Genomic DNA, 25,962 nt, shown 5'->3' on the forward strand with positions numbered 1-25,962 from the left:
CCCAGGGAGAATGGAGATAGAGAGATCAGAGAGTGTGCAGCTCCCAGCAAAGGGACAATTAAGCAGCTACTTTTAAATTGTAACCTCCCTATTTTGTTCTATAAATCTACAATAGTAAGTGGAGTTGGTTCATCTTGATTCCATGTTTTTATTGAGATCTGTAATGAGCTGCCAGAGGAAGTGGTGGAGGCTGGTACAATGAAAAACATTTAAAAGTAATCTGGATGGGTATATGAATAGAAAGGATTTAGAGGGATATAGGTCAAATGCTGGCAAATGGGACCAGATTAATCTGGTCAGCATGGACGAGTTTGATAGAAAGGGTCTGTTTCGGTGGCTATAAATCTCTATGACTCTACGACCTGGCGAAGGTGTGAGATCAGACGTTATGTGACCCTGTGCGGTGGGTGGGAAGTTGGAGCCAGTGAGACCAGACGCACTTAGATGGCAGCAGGGGGAGGTGGGGGTTTGGAGCCAGTGAGATTAGATACTGTGTGACCTGGGCAGCCAATCTCCATCAGATGCCTCATGTACAGTTTAATGTCTGTCATTGCAGCTGCTAAAGTTGTGCTGATGCAGTATACTGGCATTGCCTCACACTATATAAAAAAAAGGAGAGGACTTACACGGCAAATGGTAGGGCCCTGGGGATTGCTGACAAGCAGAGACCTTGACGTGCACGTACTATACAAAATGCTGGTGCGGCGGTACTTGGAATATTGTGTACAGTTCTGGTCGCCCCATTACAGGAAGGATGTGGAAGCATTGGAAAGGGTGCAGAGGAGATTTACCAGGATGTTGCCTGGTTTGGAGGGATGCTCTTATGAGTAAAGGCTGAGAGACTTGGGTCAGTTCTCATTGGAAAGAAGAAAGCTAAGAGAGGATTTGGTAGAGGCATACAAGATGATCAGAAGATTTGATGGGGTAGATAGTGAAAGTCGTTTTCCTAGGATGATGACACCAGTTTGTACGAGGAGGCATAGCAACAAATTGAGGGGCTTAAGACTGATGTCAGAGACAGGTTCTTTACTCAGAGAGTGATAAGGGTGTGGAATACCCTGCCTGCCAATGGCTTTTGCCCGAAATGTCGCTTTTACTACTCCACGGATGCCGCCTGAAGTGCTGTGCTTTTCCAGTCCCACTAATCCAGAATGTAGTTAGCTCAGCCACATTAGGGTGATTTAAACAATCCTTGGATAAACGCATGGATAATGATGGAGTTGAAAATCACACAACACCAGGTCATAGTCCAACAGGTGTAACTGGAAGCACATTAGCTTTCCAATTAAACCTGTTGGATTATGACCTGGTGTTTTGTGATTGTTAACTTTGGACACTCCAGTCCAACACCAGCATCTCCAAATAATGGATAATGATGGGATAGTGTAGGAGGATGGGCTTAACTTAGTTCACAGATCAGCACAACATCGAGGGCTGAAGGGCCTGTTCTGCGTTGTATTGTTCTATGTTCTAAGTTCGTTGAAAATGGAAGACAGAGTGCTGAAGGAAGTGTTTGGAACACTTGCCTTAATTGGTCAGGACCAAAGCCATGTGTGGACTACTGCCTATAATTTAGGTCGCCCTGCTAGAGGAAGAATGTTATTAACTTGGAAGAGTGCAAAAAAGACTTACTGGGATGTTACAAAGATGAGAATATTTGAGTTATAACAACAGGCTGGTTAGGCTGTGATTTCTTTTCCTGGGGTGCAAGGGGTGACCTTATAGAGGTTTATCAAATCATGAAGGGGATGGCTAAGGTTAATAACAAAGGTCTTTACCCCAGGTTGGTGGTTTCCAAACCTAGAGGGCATAGGTTTAAAAGGGACCTGAGAGGCAACTTTTTCACACAGGATACTGTATGTAGAGGTGGGTACAATTATAACATTTAAAAGACATTTGGACAAGGACATGGTTGAGAAAGGTTTACAAAGATATGGACCAAATGCTGGCAAATTGTAAATGTACAGTTCCCAAGCTAACAGCAATTGTATTGACACAGAGAAAGGTTTAATGGGCAATTTAATGTATTCAAAAACACTCCAATTTTTTGTTCCAGAGTATTATTATTTGGGAAGGTGTAACACCACCATGGCTAAAGGTTTGAACAGGAGAGAAAATTTGGTATCTTCAAGAGTGGAAATGGATACAGGTACTTGCATAGAATTTTTGACCTGGAAAAAAGCTTCTGATCTCAAACAAGAACTTTACATCGGAAATGGGAACAGGCTAAGGGCTGAGCAGAATGAGGAGAAAGTGATCACGTAGAATAGGCTTGTCCATTTGGGGACCCAGCAGCCAAAATGAGGCTTAGCAGGGTGTTTTATTCATGTTTTATCAACCTGCTTGAAAATCCTACAACACGCCTTCTGGGGTGACATTCAAACATGAGCCTTGTGACCCAGAAGCAGAGACACTGCCCCCTGTGCCACTAGAGCCCAGGACTAAATTATTTTGACTGCCTCCTGTTTCATTACATGCTGTGCTACTTTCAAATAATGTCTAACCAACTCACCCATGCTATTTAATCGCTCCCTAAAATTTTACACATAATCCAAATATCTGGTCTCTGAACTCAGACTCACCAATTTCTCCTTAATTAATTATCAACTCATGCCCGAAAAGTAATTCAAATAAACTGAATTTACTTGATTCACTAGGTGCATACTTAATTACACAGAGTACAAATGGAATTCCTTTATCCCAATCCTCTGGAGGACCTTGACTATAACCCCTGAACATGGTCTTTAAATTTTGATGCCACCATTCAATGCTTCCTGCAATTCTGGATGGTATGCAGTGGATTTGAATTGTCTTAGAACTACTATTGTTGAATATTTCCTTGAATATCTTTGATGTAAAATTTTACCTTAATCTGATTGTATCTCTGTGGGTAGTCTGTATTTGATTAAAAAAAATTGAGTAGCCCTTCTACAATCTTTTTAGCCATGATACTGTGGCCTCTGGAATTTTAGTAGATACGTCAATTATGGTTAACAAGTATTGATTCCCACTTTTTGTTTAAGGTAGGGGTCCTACACAATCAATTAAAACTCTTGTAAAAGGCTCTTCAAATGCTGCAATGGGTGTTAAAAGTGTTGATTTTATCACTGCCTGAGATTACCCAATTGCCTGAAATGTATGATGTGTCTGGCAAATGCAAGCACATCCTTGCGCAGTCCAGACCAAAATAAAAGTTTGCTTTTTGAACTGAGTTTTTCTTACTCCCAAATGACCTCCTGCTGGTAATTCATTGCTACCTGCAACATTTCCTTTCCATACGATCTGATGAACTTCTGCCCATTTTTCATCTGCTCTCACTTTCTGATAAATGACATCTTGGTGAGGAAATGAACAAGGAGCAGGAGAATCGACGTTTCAGGCATGAGCCCTGCTTCAGGAATAAAGTGGTTGGTTCGGGCTCACGCCCGAAATGTCGATTCTCCTGCTCCTTGGATGCTGCCTGACCTGCTGTGCTTTTCCAGCACCACATTTTCAGCTCTGATCTCCAGCAGCTGCAGTCCTCACTTTCTCCTCTGAGGAAATGAACAGTCTGGGATACACTCAGATTCTTCTTCTATATTGATTTTGGATACAGCTGCTTTAGTTTTTCATCTTTCCACTGGAACTCAGCTAATTTTTCTGACCTAAAAATATCCAATTCATTCGCCACCTGTTCTTGTTTTTCCCCTGCCATCCCCCCACCCCACCCCACCCCCAACTATTTGATCAAACATAGTTTCTGATAATTGAACTTATCTCTTTTCTTTGATTTCTCCTCCTGTGGCTTTGTGACCTTTTCCCAGAGAAACAAAAACCTGGACATACTTCCTGTAAAACCTAGTTGCCTGATTTTCCAATAGCTTTTCAACCACAGTAGGCATCACTCTCCCAGCCTGCCCCTTGATGCACCTATGTCATCACCAAAGATAAATTGTATTTCTGGAACTGAGAATCTCTCTATTACCCCTACCACTTCGACACCATTTTTCACCAGATCCTGCACCCCCACTTTATATCATGGAACACTGCTCTTCTCACCATGAATTCCACATACTGCCACCTTCTCTAGCAATACTCTTTCTGAAGTATATATCTCATCTCTCATCAAAGATCAACTTGCTCCTGTATCTCTTAAAATCTTAATTTCTTTACATACTCCTCTGGCACATTGGAGTAAACTTTATCCATGCCAGTAAATTCTTTAGAGATCTGGCACATTCTTCTCAACCAACCCCTGACCAGGCTGTACATTCTTTTGCAGCATTTTAGCTTCCACTGTGCTTTCCTTTACCACTTCAACAAAACTCGCTGGCTTATTCTGTTTCCTCTCTGCATTCTCAGTGCTTTTTCTAAACTATCAACACTACAACTTCAATGAAAACACCTGAGATTTTTTACTTCAGTTTCCCCTCATGGTACGTTTTCACCCTGTGATAAAGTATCTTCAACGTGATCCCCCTTTACCTCACTACCTGAAAACTTCTCTTTTCCCCAATTTCTATCCCTCAAAGATTGAAATTGATATTAGAAACCAACTTTGATTTATGAACTAACTCATAGGCATTTCTGTTCCTAATCTTGAAGTCTGAATTCTTTGCTCTTCCACATTTGAACTCCTCCAAACTAATCATCAAAGAGCATCATACCTTGATCTATTTCAATGCCTTTATCGATCTATCGAAATTACTTTGCTTCACATTTTCAAACCCAATGTGTGTTTGACCAGGGTCCGTCCTTAGTTTGTCCGAAGATTTGTAGCTCGGGTGCTTGTTGCAGTGGTTCTGTTTGCCGATCTGGAAGTTTATGTTGCAAACGTTTCGTCCCCTGGCTAGGAGACATCATCAGTGCTCTGGAGCCTCCTGCGAAGCGCTTCTTTGATGTTTCTTCCGGCATTTATAGTGGTCTGTCCTTGCCGCTTCCGGGTGTCAGTTTCAGCTGTCCGCTGTAGTGATTGGTATATTGGGTCCAGGTCGATGTGTCTGTTGATGGAGTTTGTGGATGAATGCCATGCCTCTAGGAATTCCCTGGCTGTTCTCTGTCTGGCTTGCCCTATGATAGTAGTGTTTTCCCAGTCGAATTCATGTTGCTTGTTGTCTGAGTGTGTGGCTGCTAGGGATAGCTGGTCGTGTCGTTTCATGGCTAGTTGATGTTCATGTATGCGGATTGTTAGCTGTCTTCCTGTTTGTCCTATATAGTGTTTTGTGCAGTCCTTGCATGGACTTTTGGCGCGCAATTTCTTGTTTGTATTTGTGCAGGGAAACAGCCAAGCAGAACGGACTCAGGATGATCCAGGTAATGATCACAGACGCTCACAACCGACTGCACAAATACAAACAAGAAATAGCGCGCCAAAAGTCGTTAATTTCAAAGACCGCTAATCATGAATGGACCCGGGCCATAGAACATGCTGTCACTATAGGACAGAACAGGACAACACATCGCAAAAAAACGGCATTAAAAGAAAAACTGGCCAAACTAACACACAAAAAAGAGGACACTACAACACACACCTGGGTTAAAAACTTCTCCCACAAACAGCTCACAGACATGGAAAGAACTATACTGACCAAGGGACTCAACTACAACCACAGGGACGCCAAGACAGCAGACTTCCTAGCAGCACTAGAATGCACACTCAGGAACAATGGACTGACTGAAGAGACACAACAAACAGTGAGACAAACGGTCGTACCTATGATGATAAGAAAAAGACAAACACATAACCTCAACACCAAGGAGAGGGAAGCACTGAAAGCACTAAGAAATGATAAGAACATAATCATACTACCAGCAGATAAAGGCAGAATGACTGTCATCCTAGATAAATCAGACTACATCAAAAAAGCACAACACCGACTAGCAGACACCAACACCTACCAAATGAAGGATTCGGACCCCACGCCACAACTCACCAATAGAATAAATAACACTCTAAGGAATCTATAAAAAAAAACGGACAGATAACCAAAGCGGACCTACGAAGAATGAAACCGGAAAGCAACAACACCCCCAGATTCTATGGACTACCCAAAGTACACAAACCAGACATCCCACTCAGACCCATAGTATCACTACCAGGGACACCAGCATACAAACTGGCCAAAGAACTAACAACAGAAACTGAAACACCTGGTCAGCGGATCCAAACACTCCATACAATCAACACAGGAATTCTTGGACGCCATCAGGAATACACACACAGACAAAGAAGAAACCATGATCTCATTCGACATGACAGCACTGTTCACTTCGATTGACAAAACCCTAGCCAGAGAAACAATAGCCAACCTACTGGACATACATAACAGAAACCAGGAGGCGGAACCTATCAACAAAGACGGCATACTTAAACTACTGGACTTATGCCTCACTACACACTTTACATTCAACAATCAGATATACGAACAAATCAACGGAACACCCATGGGATCACCAATCTCGGGACTCATAGCAGAGGCAGTTATGCAAAGGTTAGAACAAACAGCCCTACCACAAATTCAACCCAAACTCTGGGTCAGATATGTCGATGACACTTTCGTAATCATCAAAAACACGGAAATAGAAAAAACACACCAGATCATCAACGCCACATTCACAGGAATCTGATTCACGAGAGAAGTAGAAAAGGATAGCCAACTCCCATTCCTAGACGTGATAGTACAGAGAACACCGAACGGAGAATACACCACAAGGGTACACAGGAAAACAACACACACAGACCAAGTCCTAAACTATGAAAGTAACCACCCCAACACACACAAACGAAGCTGCATCAGGACACTGTTCAAAAGAGCTACAACACACTGCAGTACACCAGAACTGCGAAAAGAGGAAGAGGAACACCTATACAAGGTATTCGCCAAAAACGGATACCCGCGCAACTTTATCAACAGATGCCTAAGCGATAGACCACGGAACGAGGACATGCCACAACCAAAAGGACTAGCCACACTATCATACATCAGGAGCGTTTCAGAACTGACAGCCAGACTACTGCGACCCCTAGGACTCATAATGGCACACAAACCAACAGCCACGCTCAGACAACAACTTACTAGAACAAAGGAGCCAATACCCAACATAAGCAAAACTAATGTAGTTTATAAAATACCATGCAAGGACTGCACAAAACACTATATAGGACAAACAGGAAGACAGCTAACAATCCGCATACATGAACACCAACTAGCCATGAAACGACACGACCAGCTATCCCTAGCAGCCACACATTCAGACAACAAGCAACATGAATTCGACTGGGAAAACACTACTATCATAGGGCAAGCCAGACAGAGAACAGCCAGGGAATTCCTAGAGGCATGGCATTCATCCACAAACTCCATCAACAGACACATCGACCTGAACCCAATATACCAATCACTACAGCAGACAGCTGAAACTGACACCCGGAAGTGGCAAGGACAGACCACTATAAATGCCGGAAGAAACATCAAAGAAGCACTTCGCAGGAGGCTCCAGAGCACTGATGATGTCTCCTAGCCAGGGGACGAAACGTTTGCAACAAAAACTTCCAGCTCGGCGAAGAGAACCACTACATTGTCCCTTGGCTTCTGGTACGAGCTCATATGCGCTTAAGATAGCACATTTCATCTCCTCATACTCCCAGATACCTCCTCTGACAGTGATGCAAATATCTCACTAACTTTGAATCAAAGAAAGATACTCTCATAATCACTGGCTATAATTTTTGTTTAGCCACTGTCTTAAATGAAATGAAAAAGGCTTCTACATTCTGTTGGTCAAACTTTGGCAATGCTTGGACCTATATGAACAGTTCCCTACCAGGCCTTTGACTACAATGGGATTGCTGTCCATCACTGTCCTCATCGCTACTCCTACTTTCATCTCCACCTCTGCCATTTTGAGATGAATTTGAGTATTCAGTTCCAACCACCTTTTCTCTTTCTTTTTGTTTTGCCTCTAAATTGGAGCAAGTGAATGGCCTGAGTGTGAGGACATGTATTGGCTGAAATTGAGTACAGTAACAGAATTGTTGAAACTTACATTTACTTTCATATAAACAAGAGGGAGGTTGGAACTGTGAGGGAGCCGTGGTTTAATAAGGAATTGGAATCCCTTGCAAAAGGGAAGAGGGCGGCCTATGTAAAGATGAGGCGTGAAGGTTCAGTTGGGGTGATTGAGAGTTATAAGGTAGCCAGGAAGGATCTAAAGAGAGAGCTAAGAGCAGCGAGAAGGGGACATGAAAACTCCTTAGTTGGTAGGATTAGGGAAAACCCAAAGGCTTTCTATAGGTATGTCAGGAATAAAAGGATGACTAGGGTAGGTATCGGTCCAGTCAAGGATAGTAGTGGGAAGTTGTGCGTGGAGGCGGAGGAGATTGGAGAGACACTAAATCAATACTTTTCGTCAGTATTCACTTAGGAACAGGACACTATTGCTGATGTGAATATTGAGTCACAAGTGATTAGAATGGATGGCCTTGAGGTATGTAGGGAAGAGGTCTGGGGAACACCGGAAAGGATGAAAATAGATAAGTCCCCTGGGCCTGATGGCATTTATCCTAGGATCCTCTGGGAAGCTAGGGAGGAGATAGCAGAACCATTGGCCTTGATTTTTATGTCGTCATTATCTACGGGAATAGTGCCAGAAGACTGGAGGATAGCGAATGTGGTTCCCTTGTACAAGAAGGGGAGTAGGGATAGCCCGAGTAACTATAGGCCAGTGAGTCTTACCTCTGTTGTGGTCAAAGTCTTAGAGAGAATTGTAAGGGATAGGATTTATGAACATCTGGATAGGAATAATGTGATCAAGGATAGTCAGCATGGTTTTGTGAAGGGCAGGTCGTGCCTCACAAACCTTATTGAGTTCTTTGAGAAGGTGGCTAAGGAGGTGGACGAGGGTAAAGCAGTAGATGTGGTGTATATGGATTTTAGCAAGGCGTTCGATAAGATACCCCATGGGAGACTAATGCAAAAACTACGGAGGTATGGCATTGAGGTTGCATTAGAGGTTTGGATTAGGAATTGGCTGGCTGGAAGGAGACAGAGGGTAGTAGTTGATGGAATAAGTTCACCTTGGAGTGCAGTTACTAGCGGTGTACCACAAGGATCTGTTTTGGGACCATTGCTGTTTGTCATCTTTATAAATGATCTAGAGGAGGGGCTTGAAAGCTGGGTGAGCAAGTTTGCGGATGACACAAAAGTCGGTGGAGTTGTGGACAGCGAAGAAAGATGTGCCAGGTTACAGCGGGATATAGATAAGTTGCAGAGCTGGGCAGAAAGGTGGCAAATGGAGTTCAATGTAGCTAAGTGTGAAGTCATTCACTTTGGTAGGAGTAACAAGAAGATGGATTACTGGGCTAATGGTAGGCTACTTGGTAGTGTGGATGAGCAGAGGGGTCTTGGTGTCCATGTACACAGATCTCTGAAAGTTGCCACCCAGGTAAATAGTGCTGTGAAGAAGGCATATTGTGTACTGGGCTTTATTGGTAGAGGAATTGAGTTCTGGAGTCCTGAGGTCATATTGCAGTTGTATAAGACTCTGGTGCGGCCTCATCTGGAGTATTATGTGCAGTTTTGGTCGCCAAACTATAGGAAGAATGTGGAGGCATTGGAACGAGTGCAGAGGAGGTTTACCAGGATGTTGCCTGGCATGGTAGGAAGATCATATGAGGAAAGGCTGAGGCACTTGGGGCTGTTCTCGTTGGAGAAAAGAAGGTTTAGGGGAGATTTGTTGGAGGTGTACAAGATGATTAGGGATTTAGATAGGGTTGACACTGAGAACCTTTTTCCGCTAATGGAGTCAGCTGTTACTAGGGGACACAGCTTTAAATTAAGGGGAGGTAGGTATAGGACAGATGTTAGGGGTAGATTCTTTACTCAGCGGGTTGTGAGTTCATGGAATGTCCTGCCAGTAGCAGTGGTGGACTTTCCCTCTTTATGGTCATTCAAGCGGGCATTGGATAAGCATATGGAGGTTATTGGGCTAGTGTAGGTTAGGTAGGCTTTGGTCGGCGCAACATCGAAGGCCGAAGAGACTATACTGTGCTGTATTTTTCAATGTTCTTTGTTCTAAGATTTCGGGGACAGTTAAGATCTCTGCCGGTTCATGTTGACCAGTCTGAAGAGAGGATGATAGATGTGGAACCAGTGATCGTTCACTGAATCCCAACCTTCTCCAGATCGAATCCTTTTTCACAGCTTTTCTGTGCAGCTCACCAGCTGATGTAAATCTCCCCACAGTCTGCAGACAGCTTCCCCAAAACCAATGACTAATGTTTTATCATCTGCAAATTTGATATCCGACACCAATTCCACATCAGTGATAGATACACCAGATAAACAGGCGACTAATACTGAAGCCTGAGGAAAAATCAAAGAATTGCGAAACTTCATCAAATGGGGACGTACCAAACTCAAAATGTCAACTCTGCTTTCTCCCCACTGAAGGTGCAACACTGCGCAGATTCTCCGGCAATTTCTGTTCAGTTTCTGAACCTTGAGGAACTGAAGTTTTTCAAAACACATGCAGCATTCTTCTTACCATCAGGTTGGTCTACATCACAAACACCTCCTTCATTCTTTATCCTTTAAAGAAAATCAGTCAAGTTCATCCGACACTGCCTACCCTTAACAATTCCATGATGACTATCTTGGATGATGGCGTGGAGGAGCTGGTGTTGGACTGTAGTGGACAATGTTAAAAACCACATAACACCAGCTTATAGTCCAACAGCTTTATTTGGAAGCAATAGTTGCTCCTTCTTCAGGTAACAATGTGCGTTTTTTTCCAAATTCATCGTGGATTGAACTTTCACTCACCGTGTGGTTATTTCTATCATCTCTCAGAGTTTTACCGAGTCATTTGCTCATTAATGGAAATATAAAAGCAGCTGGTCTCCACTCCTCCTATTTCTGACCTGCACCGTCCAACACAAGGGCAACAATTATTGTCTGTTTTCTTATTCTCTCTGATCTGGGAACTTCATTGTTGCACAAGTTAGTGACCGCTACTGACCACAAGTGGGAATTGCAACCAACCCGCAGAAATACTCAAGAGTCTGTCAGGGTGAATGAAGTCAGCAAACAGATTCTGTCTGTGCACGACACAATCAGATTGGTGTACATTTCGATTCAAAAATAAAATAACCGACCTGATATAATAAGGAATGCTGTGCCCATAAACAATGGACTGCCCAGACAGTTTTCACTTGATATTAGGCTGTATTTCACAAAAACACTGGGAGTAATGTTGAAAGGAGGGAAATCTAGAAATAAAATGAAAAACTCAGGATTTCTGTCAAGACGCCAGTTTATTTGAAACGGGTATCGCCCTGACTCCTTAATCTTCTAGGGTCCCTCCTCAATTTCAAAGTGGTGGGAAACCGCACTGCAGAGGTTTGGCGCCGTTCGTGTGGCTGACTCAAGCTTCTGTGCCTTTCGAAGTGTTTCATTCCCACTGCGGAAAGTGGTCTTTTTGGTGTTGAGCGGTTTAAAAGCCGCCACATGCGATGGCCGGGAATCGAACCCGGGTCAACTGCTTGGAAGGCAGCTATGCTCACCACTATACCACCATCGCAACTGGGACATGTCCTCCACACATCAGCTAATGTGCAATTCGACCAATAGTTCTTCATTCGAAATTTCAGTCTTCTTGCAAATTTTACGCTGAAATATTGCAATTTACCAGGAATAAAAGACTGACTTTTACTCGTTCCATACTTCTCATTATACCTTTTCATTCACACTTTCTCATGCACACAAACCAGCATTTATCATCATCTCAGATAAATCCACAGCTAAAATATCAACAAAATCTCACCGCAACCCGGGATCTGTCACACAATCAAAACTTGTCAACTTCTCACAAACGCTTTTGCCCCAAACATCCATTCTCCTGCTCCTCGGATGCTGTCTGACCTGCTCTGCTTTTCCACCACCACTCTCATCTCCACCAGTGGCAGTACCCACTTTCGCCTTTCTCTTCATACACTTTTCCCACCAACTTTGCTTTTTCTTTCTGATTTACCGCATCTGTACTACTTTCCGCTTTTAACATTTCTGAAGGGTTTTCCACAAACAAAAAGGCAAAAAGAAGGAACTGTTAGACTGAGTACATGCTGCAGTAATTCTGGAGAAGAGGAAACTCCTGGTAACAGTTCACGAAGCAGAAATCTCTCGAGAAATCTGTATTAATCCGCACTTCCATTCTCTTGATCGATTTGTAGTTTTCTCTGTTACATTGTAGAAGAGGGGGAGGGTGGAGTCGCAGCTGGGAGGGAGAGAAACCAGGCTGATTTTCAAAGTTTTACGATCAGAGTGTCATACAGCATGGAAACAGATCCTTAGGTCCAGCCAGTTTATGCTGACCATTTCCCCAAACACAACTGTAACCACCTGCATGCAATTGAACATTTCCCATTTGCTAGCATTTGGTCATATCTCTCTAAACCTTTCCTATTCGTGAACTTATCCAAGCGTCTTTTCAACGTTGTAACTGTACCTGCGTCCACCACTTTCTCTGACAGTTCATTGCACGCACCAAGCACTCGATGTGTAAAAAAATTGTCCCTCATTTCCTTTTAAATCCATAATCCCCCTGTCCACGCAACAGTAAATCAAAGATCCATCTCAATGCTTTTCACAATAAGTACCTCCCCCAGTCCCTCACTAATAAATCAATGGTCCATTTAAACAAACTGGGAATTGCATTCCACAGTCTGCAGACAGCTTCCCCAAAACCAATGACTCATGTTTTATCATCTGCAAATTTGATATCCGACACCAATTCCACATCAGTGATAGATACACCAGACAAACAGGTGACTAATACTGAAGCCTGGGGAAAAATCAAAGAATTGCGAAACTTCATCAAATGGGGACATACCAAACCCAAAATGGCAACACTGCTTTCTCCCCACTGAAGGTGCAACACTGCTCAGATTCTCCGGCAATTTCTGTTCAGTTTCTGAACCTTGAGGAACTCAACTATTTCAAAACACATGCAGTATTCTTCTTATCATCAGGTTGGTCTACATCACAAACACTTCCTTCTTCTTTATCCTTTAAAGCAAATCAGTCAAGTTCATCCGACACTACCTTCCCTTAACAATTCCATGATGACTATCTTGGATGATGACGTGGAGGAGCCGGTGTTGGACTGGAGTGGACAATGTTAAAAACCACATAACACCAGCTTATAGTCCAACAGCTTTATTTGGAAGCAATAGCTGCTCCTTCATCAGGTAACAATGTGTGATTCCTTTTCAGCTTCATCTTGGATTGAACTTTCACTCACCGTGTGGTTATTTCTATCATCTCTCAGAATTTTACCGAGTCATTTGCTCATTAATGGAAATATAAAAGCAGCTGGTCTCCACTCCTCCTATTTCTGACCTGCACCGTCCAACACAAGGGCAACAATTATTGTCCGTTTTCTTATTCTCTCTGATCTGGGAACTTCATTGTTGCACAAGTTAGTGACCGCTACTGACCACAAGTGGGAATTGCAACCAACCCGCAGAAATACTCAAGAGTCTGTCAGGGTGAATGAAGTCAGCAAACAGATTCTGTCTGTGCACGACACAATCAGATTGGTGTACATTTCGATTCAAAAATAAAATAACCGACCTGATATCATAAGTAATGCTGTGCCCATAAACAATGGACTGCCCAGACAGTTTTCACTTGATATTAGGCTGTATTTCACAAAAACACTGCGAGTAATGTTGAAAGGAGGGAAATCTAGAAATAAAATGAAAAACTCAGGATTTCTGTCAAGACGCCAGTTTATTTGAAACGGGTATCGCCCTGACTCCTTAATCTTCTAGGGTCCCTCCTCAATTTCAAAGTGGTGGGAAGCCGCACTGCAGAGGTTTGGCGCCGTTCGTGTGGCTGACTCAAGCTTCTGTGCTTATCGAAGTGTTTCATTCCCATTGCGGAAAGTGGTCTTTTTGGTGTTGAGCGGTTTAAAAGCCACCGCATGCGATGGCCGGGAATCGAACCCGGGTCAACTGCTTGGAAGGCAGCTATGCTCACCACTATACCACCATCGCAACTGGGACATGTCCTCCACACATCAGCTAATGTGCAATTCGACCAATAGTTCTTCATTCGAAATTTCAGTCTTCTTGCAAATTTTACGCTGAAATATTGCAATTCACCACTAATAAAAGACTGACTTTTACTCGTTCCATACTTCTCATTATACCTTTTCATTCACACTTTTCTCATGCACACAAACCAGCATTTATCATCATCTCAGATAAATCCACAGCTAAAATATCAACAAAATCTCACCGCAACCCGGGATCTGTCACACAATCAAAACTTGTCAACTTCTCACAAACGCTTTTGCCCCAAACATCCATTCTCCTGCTCCTCGGATGCTGTCTGACCTGCTCTGCTTTTCCACCACCACTCTCATCTCCACCAGTGGCAGTACCCACTTTCGCCTTTCTCTTCATACACTTTTCCCACCAACTTTGCTTTTTCTTTCTGATTTACCGCATCTGTACTACTTTCCGTTTTAAACATTTCTAAAGGGTTTTCCACAAACAAAAAGGCAAATAGAAGGAACTGTTAGACTGAGTACATGCTGCAGTAATTCTGGAGAAGAGGAAACTCCTGGTAACAGTTCACGAAGCAGAAATCTCTCGAGAAATCTGTATTAATCCGCACTTCCATTCTCTTGATCGATTTGTAGTTTTCTCTGTTACATTGTAGAAGAGGGGGAGGGTGGAGTCGCAGCTGGGAGGGAGAGAAACCAGGCTGATTTTCAAAGTTTTACGATCAGAGTGTCATACAGCATGGAAACAGATCCTTAGGTCCAGCCAGTTTATGCTGACCATGTCCCCAAACACAACTGTAACCACCTGCATGCAATTGAACATTTCCCATTTGCTAGCATTTGGTCATATCTCTCTAAACCTTTCCTATTCGTGAACTTATCCAAGCGTCTTTTCAACGTTGTAACTGTACCTGCGTCCACCACTTTCTCTGACAGTTCATTGCACGCACCAAGCACTCGATGTGTAAAAAAATTGTCCCTCATTTCCTTTTTAAATCCATAATCCCCCTGTCCACGCAACAGTAAATCAAAGATCCATCTCAATGCTTTTCACAATAAGTACCTCCCCCAGTCCCTCACTAATAAATCAATGGTCCATTTAAACAAACTGGGAATTGCATTCCACAGTCTGCAGACAGCTTCCCCAAAACCAATGACTAATGTTTTATCATCTGCAAATTTGATATCCGACACCAATTCCACATCAGTGATAGATACACCAGACAAACAGGTGACTAATACTGAAGCCTGAGGAAAAATCAAAGAAATTGCGAAACTTCATCAAATGGGGACATACCAAACCCAAAATGGCAACACTGCTTTCTCCCCACTGAAGGTGCAACACTGCTCAGATTCTCCGGCAATTTCTGTTCAGTTTCTGAACCTTGAGGAACTCAACTATTTCAAAACACATGCAGTATTCTTCTTATCATCAGGTTGGTCTACATCACAAACACTTCCTTCTTCTTTATCCTTTAAAGCAAATCAGTCAAGTTCATCCGACACTACCTTCCCTTAACAATTCCATGATGACTATCTTGGATGATGACGTGGAGGAGCCGGTGTTGGACTGGAGTGGACAATGTTAAAAACCACATAACACCAGCTTATAGTCCAACAGCTTTATTTGGAAGCAATAGCTGCTCCTTCATCAGGTAACAATGTGTGATTCCTTTTCAGCTTCATCTTGGATTGAACTTTCACTCACCGTGTGGTTATTTCTATCATCTCTCAGAATTTTACCGAGTCATTTGCTCATTAATGGAAATATAAAAGCAGCTGGTCTCCACTCCTCCTATTTCTGACCTGCACCGTCCAACACAAGGGCAACAATTATTGTCCGTTTTCTTATTCTCTCTGATCTGGGAACTTCATTGTTGCACAAGTTAGTGACCGCTACTGACCACAAGTGGGAATTGCAACCAACCCGCAGAAATACTCAAGAGTCTGTCAGGGTGAATGAAGTCAGCAAACAGATTCTGTCTGTGCACGACACAATCAGATTGGTGTACATTTCGATTCAAAAATAAAATAACCGACCTGATATCATAAGTAATGCTGTGCCCATAAACAATGGACTGCCCAGACAGTTTTCACTTGATATTAGGCTGTATTTCACAAAAACACTGCGAGTAATGTTGAAAGGAGGGAAATCTAGAAATAAAATGAAAAACTCAGGATTTCTGTCAAGACGCCAGTTTATTTGAAACGGGTATCGCCCTGACTCCTTAATCTTCTAGGGTCCCTCCTCAATTTCAAAGTGGTGGGAAGCCGCACTGCAGAGGTTTGGCGCCGTTCGTGTGGCTGACTCAAGCTTCTGTGCTTATCGAAGTGTTTCATTCCCACTGCGGAAAGTGGTCTTTTTGGTGTTGAGCGGTTTAAAAGCCGCCGCATGCGATGGCCGGGAATCGAACCCGGGTCAACTGCTTGGAAAGCAGCTATGCTCACCACTATACCACCATCGCAACTGGGACATGTCCTCCACACATCAGCTAATGTGCAATTCGACCAATAGTTCTTCATTCGAAATTTCAGTCTTCTTGCAAATTTTACGCTGAAATATTGCAATTCACCACTAATAAAAGACTGACTTTTACTCGTTCCATACTTCTCATTATACCTTTTCATTCACACTTTTCTCATGCACACAAACCAGCATTTATCATCATCTCAGATAAATCCACAGCTAAAATATCAACAAAATCTCACCGCAACCCGGGATCTGTCACACAATCAAAACTTGTCAACTTCTCACAAACGCTTTTGCCCCAAACATCCATTCTCCTGCTCCTCGGATGCTGTCTGACCTGCTCTGCTTTTCCACCACCACTCTCATCTCCACCAGTGGCAGTACCCACTTTCGCCTTTCTCTTCATACACTTTTCCCACCAACTTTGCTTTTTCTTTCTGATTTACCGCATCTGTACTACTTTCCGCTTTTAACATTTCTGAAGGGTTTTCCACAAACAAAAAGGCAAAAAGAAGGAACTCTTAGACTGAGTACATGCTGCAGTAATTCTGGAGAAGAGGAAACTCCTGGTAACAGTTCACGAAGCAGAAATCTCTCGAGAAATCTGTATTAATCCGCACTTCCATTCTCTTGATCGATTTGTAGTTTTCTCTGTTACATTGTAGAAGAGGGGGAGGGTGGAGTCGCAGCTGGGAGGGAGAGAAACCAGGCTGATTTTCAAAGTTTTACGATCAGAGTGTCATACAGCATGGAAACAGATCCTTAGGTCCAGCCAGTTTATGCTGACCATTTCCCCAAACACAACTGTAACCACCTGCATGCAATTGAACATTTCCCATTTGCTAGCATTTGGTCATATCTCTCTAAACCTTTCCTATTCGTGAACTTATCCAAGCGTCTTTTCAACGTTGTAACTGTACCTGCGTCCACCACTTTCTCTGACAGTTCATTGCACGCACCAAGCACTCGATGTGTAAAACAATTGTCCCTCATTTCCTTTTTAAATCCATAATCCCCCTGTCCACGCAACAGTAAATCAAAGATCCATCTCAATGCTTTTCACAATAAGTACCTCCCCCAGTCCCTCACTAATAAATCAATGGTCCATTTAAACAAACTGGGAATTGCATTCCACAGTCTGCAGACAGCTTCCCCAAAACCAATGACTAATGTTTTATCATCTGCAAATTTGATATCCGACACCAATTCCACATCAGTGATAGATACACCAGACAAACAGGTGACTAATACTGAAGCCTGAGGAAAAATCAAAGAAATTGCGAAACTTCATCAAATGGGGACATACCAAACCCAAAATGGCAACACAGCTTTCTCCCCACTGAAGGTGCAACACTGCTCAGATTCTCCGGCAATTTCTGTTCAGTTTCTGAACCTTGAGGAACTCAACTATTTCAAAACACATGCAGTATTCTTCTTATCATCAGGTTGGTCTACATCACATACACTTCCTTCTTCTTTATCCTTTAAAGCAAATCAGTCAAGTTCATCCGACACTACCTTCCCTTAACAATTCCATGATGACTATCTTGGATGATGACGTGGAGGAGCCGGTGTTGGACTGGAGTGGACAATGTTAAAAACCACATAACACCAGCTTATAGTCCAACAGCTTTATTTGGAAGCAATAGCTGCTCCTTCATCAGGTAACAATGTGTGATTCCTTTTCAGCTTCATCTTGGATTGAACTTTCACTCACCGTGTGGTTATTTCTATCATCTCTCAGAGTTTTACCGAGTCATTTGCTCATTAATGGAAATATAAAAGCAGCTGGTCTCCACTCCTCCTATTTCTGACCTGCACCGTCCAACACAAGGGCAACAATTATTGTCCGTTTTCTTATTCTCTCTGATCTGGGAACTTCATTGTTGCTCAAGTTAGTGACCGCTACTGACCACAAGTGGGAATTGCAACCAACCCGCAGAAATACTCAAGAGTCTGTCAGGGTGAATGAAGTCAGCAAACAGATTCTGTCTGTGCACGACACAATCAGATTGGTGTACATTTCGATTCAAAAATAAAATAACCGACCTGATATCATAAGTAATGCTGTGCCCATAAACAATGGACTGCCCAGACAGTTTTCACTTGATATTAGGCTGTATTTCACAAAAACACTGCGAGTAATGTTGAAAGGAGGGAAATCTAGAAATAAAATGAAAAACTCAGGATTTCTGTCAAGACGCCAGTTTATTTGAAACGGGTATCGCCCTGACTCCTTAATCTTCTAGGGTCCCTCCTCAATTTCAAAGTGGTGGGAAACCGCACTGCAGAGGTTTGGCGCCGTTCGTGTGGCTGACTCAAGCTTCTGTGCTTATCGAAGTGTTTCATTCCCATTGCGGAAAGTGGTCTTTTTGGTGTTGAGCGGTTTAAAAGCCGCCACATGCGATGGCCGGGAATCGAACCCGGGTCAACTGCTTGGAAGGCAGCTATGCTCACCACTATACCACCATCGCAACTGGGACATGTCCTCCACACATCAGCTAATGTGCAATTCGACCAATAGTTCTTCATTCGAAATTTCAGTCTTCTTGCAAATTTTACGCTGAAATATTGCAATTCACCACTAATAAAAGACTGACTTTTACTCGTTCCATACTTCTCATTATACCTTTTCGTTCACACTTTCTCATGCACACAAACCAGCATTTATCATCATCTCAGATAAATCCACAGCTAAAATATCAACAAAATCTCACCGCAACCCGGGATCTGTCACACAATCAAAACTTGTCAACTTCTCACAAACGCTTTTGCCCCAAACATCCATTCTCCTGCTCCTCGGATGCTGTCTGACCTGCTCTGCTTTTCCACCACCACTCTCATCTCCACCAGTGGCAGTACCCACTTTCGCCTTTCTCTTCATACACTTTTCCCACCAACTTTGCTTTTTCTTTCTGATTTACCGCATCTGTACTACTTTCTGCTTTTAACATTTCTGAAGGGTTTTCCACAAACAAAAAGGCAAAAAGAAGGAACTGTTAGACTGAGTACATGCTGCAGTAATTCTGGAGAAGAGGAAACTCCTGGTAACAGTTCACGAAGCAGAAATCTCTCGAGAAATCTGTATTAATCCGCACTTCCATTCTCTTGATCGATTTGTAGTTTTCTCTGTTACATTGTAGAAGAGGGGGAGGGTGGAGTCGCAGCTGGGAGGGAGAGAAACCAGGCTGATTTTCAAAGTTTTAGAATCAGAGTGTCATACAGCATGGAAACAGATCCTTAGGTCCAGCCAGTTTATGCTGACCATTTCCCCAAACACAACTGTAACCACCTGCATGCAATTGAACATTTCCCATTTGCTAGCATTTGGTCATATCTCTCTAAACCTTTCCTATTCGTGAACTTATCCAAGCGTCTTTTCAACGTTGTAACTGTACCTGCGTCCACCACTTTCTCTGACAGTTCATTGCACGCACCAAGCACTCGATGTGTAAAAAAATTGTCCCTCATTTCCTTTTTAAATCCATAATCCCCCTGTCCACGCAACAGTAAATCAAAGATCCATCTCAATGCTTTTCACAATAAGTACCTCCCCCAGTCCCTCACTAATAAATCAATGGTCCATTTAAACAAACTGGGAATTGCATTCCACAGTCTGCAGACAGCTTCCCCAAAACCAATGACTAATGTTTTATCATCTGCAAATTTGATATCCGACACCAATTCCACATCAGTGATAGATACACCAGACAAACAGGTGACTAATACTGAAGCCTGGGGAAAAATCAAAGAATTGCGAAACTTCATCAAATGGGGACATACCAAACCCAAAATGGCAACACTGCTTTCTCCCCACTGAAGGTGCAACACTGCTCAGATTCTCCGGCAATTTCTGTTCAGTTTCTGAACCTTGAGGAACTCAACTATTTCAAAACACATGCAGTATTCTTCTTATCATCAGGTTGGTCTACATCACAAACACTTCCTTCTTCTTTATCCTTTAAAGCAAATCAGTCAAGTTCATCCGACACTATCTTCCCTTAACAATTCCATGATGACTATCTTGGATGATGACGTGGAGGAGCCGGTGTTGGACTGGAGTGGACAATGTTAAAAACCACATAACACCAGCGTATAGTCCAACAGCTTTATTTGGAAGCAATAGCTGCTCCTTCATCAGGTAACAACGTGTGATTCCTTTTCAGCTTCATCTTGGATTGAACTTTCACTCACCGTGTGGTTATTTCTATCATCTCTCAGAGTTTGACCGAGTCATTTGCTCATTAATGGAAATATAAAAGCAGCTGGTCTCCACTCCTCCTATTTCTGACCTGCACCGTCCAACACAAGGGCAACAATTATTGTCTGTTTTCTTATTCTCTCTGATCTGGGAACTTCATTGTTGCACAAGTTAGTGACCGCTACTGACCACAAGTGGGAATTGCAACCAACCCGCAGAAATACTCAAGAGTCTGTCAGGGTGAATGAAGTCAGCAAACAGATTCTGTCTGTGCACGACACAATCAGATTGGTGTACATTTCGATTCAAAAATAAAATAACCGACCTGATATCATAAGTAATGCTGTGCCCATAAACAATGGACTGCCCAGACAGTTTTCACTTGATATTAGGCTGTATTTCACAAAAACACCGGGAGTAATGTTGAAAGGAGGGAAATCTAGAAATAAAATGAAAAACTCAGGATTTCTGTCAAGACGCCAGTTTATTTGAAACGGGTATCGCCCTGACTCCTTAATCTTCTAGGGTCCCTCCTCAATTTCAAAGTGGTGGGAAACCGCACTGCAGAGGTTTGGCGCCGTTCGTGTGGCTGACTCAAGCTTCTGTGCATATCGAAGTGTTTCATTCCCACTGCGGAAAGTGGTCTTTTTGGTGTTGAGCGGTTTAAAAGCCACAGCATGCGATGGCCGGGAATCGAACCCGGGTCAACTGCTTGGAAGGCAGCTATGCTCACCACTATACCACCATCGCAACTGGGACATGCCCTCCACACATCAGCTAATGTGCAATTCGACCAATAGTTCTTCATTCGAAATTTCAGTCTTCTTGCAAATTTTACGCTGAAATATTGCAATTCACCACTAATAAAAGACTGACTTTTACTCGTTCCATACTTCTCATTATACCTTTTCATTCACACTTTCTCATGCACACAAACCAGCATTTATCATCATCTCAGATAAATCCACAGCTAAAATATCAACAAAATCTCACCGCAACCCGGGATCTGTCGCACAATCAAAACTTGTCAACTTCTCACAAACGCTTTTGCCCCAAACATCCATTCTCCTGCTCCTCGGATGCTGTCTGACCTGCTCTGCTTTTCCACCACCACTCTCATCTCCACCAGTGGCAGTACCCACTTTCGCCTTTCTCTTCATACACTTTTCCCACCAACTTTGCTTTTTCTTTCTGATTTACCGCATCTGTACTACTTTCCGCTTTTAACATTTCTGAAGGGTTTTCCACAAACAAAAAGGCAAAAAGAAGGAACTCTTAGACTGAGTACATGCTGCAGTAATTCTGGAGAAGAGGAAACTCCTGGTAACAGTTCACGAAGCAGAAATCTCTCGAGAAATCTGTATTAATCCGCACTTCCATTCTCTTGATCGATTTGTAGTTTTCTCTGTTACATTGTAGAAGAGGGGGAGGGTGGAGTCGCAGCTGGGAGGGAGAGAAACCAGGCTGATTTTCAAAGTTTTAGAATCAGAGTGTCATACAGCATGGAAACAGATCCTTAGGTCCAGCCAGTTTATGCTGACCATTTCCCCAAACACAACGGTAACCACCTGCATGCAATTGAACATTTCCCATTTGCTAGCATTTGGTCATATCTCTCTAAACCTTTCCTATTCGTGAACTTATCCAAGCGTCTTTTCAACGTTGTAACTGTACCTGCGTCCACCACTTTCTCTGACAGTTCATTGCACGCACCAAGCACTCGATGTGTAAAAAAATTGTCCCTCATTTCCTTTTTAAATCCATAATCCCCCTGTCCACGCAACAGTAAATCAAAGATCCATCTCAATGCTTTTCACAATAAGTACCTCCCCCAGTCCCTCACTAATAAATCAATGGTCCATTTAAACAAACTGGGAATTGCATTCCACAGTCTGCAGACAGCTTCCCCAAAACCAATGACTAATGTTTTATCATCTGCAAATTTGATATCCGACACCAATTCCACATCAGTGATAGATACACCAGACAAACAGGTGACTAATACTGAAGCCTGGGGAAAAATCAAAGAATTGCGAAACTTCATCAAATGGGGACATACCAAACCCAAAATGGCAACACTGCTTTCTCCCCACTGAAGGTGCAACACTGCTCAGATTCTCCGGCAATTTCTGTTCAGTTTCTGAACCTTGAGGAACTCAACTATTTCAAAACACATGCAGTATTCTTCTTATCATCAGGTTGGTCTACATCACAAACACTTCCTTCTTCTTTATCCTTTAAAGCAAATCAGTCAAGTTCATCCGACACTCCCTTCCCTTAACAATTCCATGATGACTATCTTGGATGATGACGTGGAGGAGCCGGTGTTGGACTGGAGTGGACAATGTTAAAAACCACATAACACCAGCGTATAGTCCAACAGCTTTATTTGGAAGCAATAGCTGCTCCTTCATCAGGTAACAATGTGTGATTCCTTTTCAGCTTCATCTTGGATTGAACTTTCACTCACCGTGTGGTTATTTCTATCATCTCTCAGAGTTTGACCGAGTCATTTGCTCATTAATGGAAGTATAAAAGCAGCTGGTCTCCACTCCTCCTATTTCTGACCTGCACCGTCCAACACAAGGGCAACAATTATTGTCTGTTTTCTTATTCTCTCTGATCTGGGAACTTCATTGTTGCACAAGTTAGTGACCGCTACTGACCACAAGTGGGAATTGCAACCAACCCGCAGAAATACTCAAGAGTCTGTCAGGGTGAATGAAGTCAGCAAACAGATTCTGTCTGTGCACGACACAATCAGATTGGTGTACATTTCGATTCAAAAATAAAATAACCGACCTGATATCATAAGTAATGCTGTGCCCATAAACAATGGACTGCCCAGACAGTTTTCACTTGATATTAGGCTGTATTTCACAAAAACACTGGGAGTAATGTTGAAAGGAGGGAAATCTAGAAATAAAATGAAAAACTCAGGATTTCTGTCAAGACGCCAGTTTATTTGGAACGGGTATCGCCCTGACTCCTTAATCTTCTAGGGTCCCTCCTCAATTTCAAAGTGGTGGGAAACCGCACTGCAGAGGTTTGGCGCCGTTCGTGTGGCTGACTCAAGCTTCTGTGCATATCGAAGTGTTCCATTCCCACTGCAGAAAGTGGTCTTTTTGGTGTTGAGCGGTTTAAAAGCCGCAGCACGCGATGGCCGGGAATCGAACCCGGGTCAACTGTTTGGAAGGCAGCTATGCTCACCACTATACCACCATCGCAACTGGGGCATGTCCTCCACACATCAGCTAATGTGCAATTCGACCAATAGTTCTTCATTCGAAATTTCAGTCTTCTTGCAAATTTTACGCTGAAATATTGCAATTCACCACTAATAAAAGACTGACTTTTACTCGTTCCATACTTCTCATTATACCTTTTCATTCACACTTTCTCATGCACACAAACCAGCATTTATCATCATCTCAGATAAATCCACAGCTAAAATATCAACAAAATCTCACCGCAACCCGGGATCTGTCGCACAATCAAAACTTGTCAACTTCTCACAAACGCTTTTGCCCCAAACATCCATTCTCCTGCTCCTCGGATGCTGTCTGACCTGCTCTGCTTTTCCACCACCACTCTCATCTCCACCAGTGGCAGTACCCACTTTCGCCTTTCTCTTCATACACTTTTCCCACCAACTTTGCTTTTTCTTTCTGATTTACCGCATCTGTACTACTTTCCGCTTTTAACATTTCTGAAGGGTTTTCCACAAACAAAAAGGCAAAAAGAAGGAACTCTTAGACTGAGTACATGCTGCAGTAATTCTGGAGAAGAGGAAACTCCTGGTAACAGTTCACGAAGCAGAAATCTCTCGAGAAATCTGTATTAATCCGCACTTCCATTCTCTTGATCGATTTGTAGTTTTCTCTGTTACATTGTAGAAGAGGGGGAGGGTGGAGTCGCAGCTGGGAGGGAGAGAAACCAGGCTGATTTTCAAAGTTTTAGAATCAGAGTGTCATACAGCATGGAAACAGATCCTTAGGTCCAGCCAGTTTATGCTGACCATTTCCCCAAACACAACTGTAACCACCTGCATGCAATTGAACATTTCCCATTTGCTAGCATTTGGTCATATCTCTCTAAACCTTTCCTATTCGTGAACTTATCCAAGCGTCTTTTCAACGTTGTAACTGTACCTGCGTCCACCACTTTCTCTGACAGTTCATTGCACGCACCAAGCACTCGATGTGTAAAAAAATTGTCCCTCATTTCCTTTTTAAATCCATAATCCCCCTGTCCACGCAACAGTAAATCAAAGATCCATCTCAATGCTTTTCACAATAAGTACCTCCCCCAGTCCCTCACTAATAAATCAATGGTCCATTTAAACAAACTGGGAATTGCATTCCACAGTCTGCAGACAGCTTCCCCAAAACCAATGACTAATGTTTTATCATCTGCAAATTTGATATCCGACACCAATTCCACATCAGTGATAGATACACCAGACAAACAGGTGACTAATACTGAAGCCTGGGGAAAAATCAAAGAATTGCGAAACTTCATCAAATGGGGACATACCAAACCCAAAATGGCAACACTGCTTTCTCCCCACTGAAGGTGCAACACTGCTCAGATTCTCCGGCAATTTCTGTTCAGTTTCTGAACCTTGAGGAACTCAACTATTTCAAAACACATGCAGTATTCTTCTTATCATCAGGTTGGTCTACATCACAAACACTTCCTTCTTCTTTATCCTTTAAAGCAAATCAGTCAAGTTCATCCGACACTATCTTCCCTTAACAATTCCATGATGACTATCTTGGATGATGACGTGGAGGAGCCGGTGTTGGACTGGAGTGGACAATGTTAAAAACCACATAACACCAGCGTATAGTCCAACAGCTTTATTTGGAAGCAATAGCTGCTCCTTCATCAGGTAACAATGTGTGATTCCTTTTCAGCTTCATCTTGGATTGAACTTTCACTCACCGTGTGGTTATTTCTATCATCTCTCAGAGTTTGACCGAGTCATTTGCTCATTAATGGAAATATAAAAGCAGCTGGTCTCCACTCCTCCTATTTCTGACCTGCACCGTCCAACACAAGGGCAACAATTATTGTCTGTTTTCTTATTCTCTCTGATCTGGGAACTTCATTGTTGCACAAGTTAGTGACCGCTACTGACCACAAGTGGGAATTGCAACCAACCCGCAGAAATACTCAAGAGTCTGTCAGGGTGAATGAAGTCAGCAAACAGATTCTGTCTGTGCACGACACAATCAGA

The 25,962-nt window shown here is 42.8% G+C and overlaps 6 non-coding genes across 6 annotated transcripts; all 6 read right to left on the bottom strand.

The window, feature by feature from the left end:
• Window positions 1-11,487: 11,487 nt before the first annotated feature.
• Window positions 11,488-11,559, bottom strand: trnag-ucc (transfer RNA glycine (anticodon UCC)). The gene has a single exon. It is a non-coding gene; the product is annotated as a tRNA-Gly (tRNA).
• Window positions 11,560-13,963: 2,404 nt separating this feature from the next.
• trnag-ucc (transfer RNA glycine (anticodon UCC)) lies at window positions 13,964-14,035 on the bottom strand. Its single transcript has one exon. It is a non-coding gene; the product is annotated as a tRNA-Gly (tRNA).
• A 2,407-nt stretch (window positions 14,036-16,442) lies between these two features.
• trnag-ucc (transfer RNA glycine (anticodon UCC)) lies at window positions 16,443-16,514 on the bottom strand. The gene has a single exon. It is a non-coding gene; the product is annotated as a tRNA-Gly (tRNA).
• Window positions 16,515-18,921: 2,407 nt separating this feature from the next.
• On the bottom strand, window positions 18,922-18,993 carry trnag-ucc (transfer RNA glycine (anticodon UCC)). The gene has a single exon. It is a non-coding gene; the product is annotated as a tRNA-Gly (tRNA).
• A 2,405-nt stretch (window positions 18,994-21,398) lies between these two features.
• On the bottom strand, window positions 21,399-21,470 carry trnag-ucc (transfer RNA glycine (anticodon UCC)). The gene has a single exon. It is a non-coding gene; the product is annotated as a tRNA-Gly (tRNA).
• Window positions 21,471-23,875: 2,405 nt separating this feature from the next.
• trnag-ucc (transfer RNA glycine (anticodon UCC)) lies at window positions 23,876-23,947 on the bottom strand. The gene has a single exon. It is a non-coding gene; the product is annotated as a tRNA-Gly (tRNA).
• Window positions 23,948-25,962: the final 2,015 nt, after the last annotated feature.

This window comes from Hemiscyllium ocellatum, chromosome 12 (assembly GCF_020745735.1).
Source record: "Hemiscyllium ocellatum isolate sHemOce1 chromosome 12, sHemOce1.pat.X.cur, whole genome shotgun sequence".
NCBI classification, from domain to species: Eukaryota; Metazoa; Chordata; class Chondrichthyes; order Orectolobiformes; family Hemiscylliidae; genus Hemiscyllium; species Hemiscyllium ocellatum.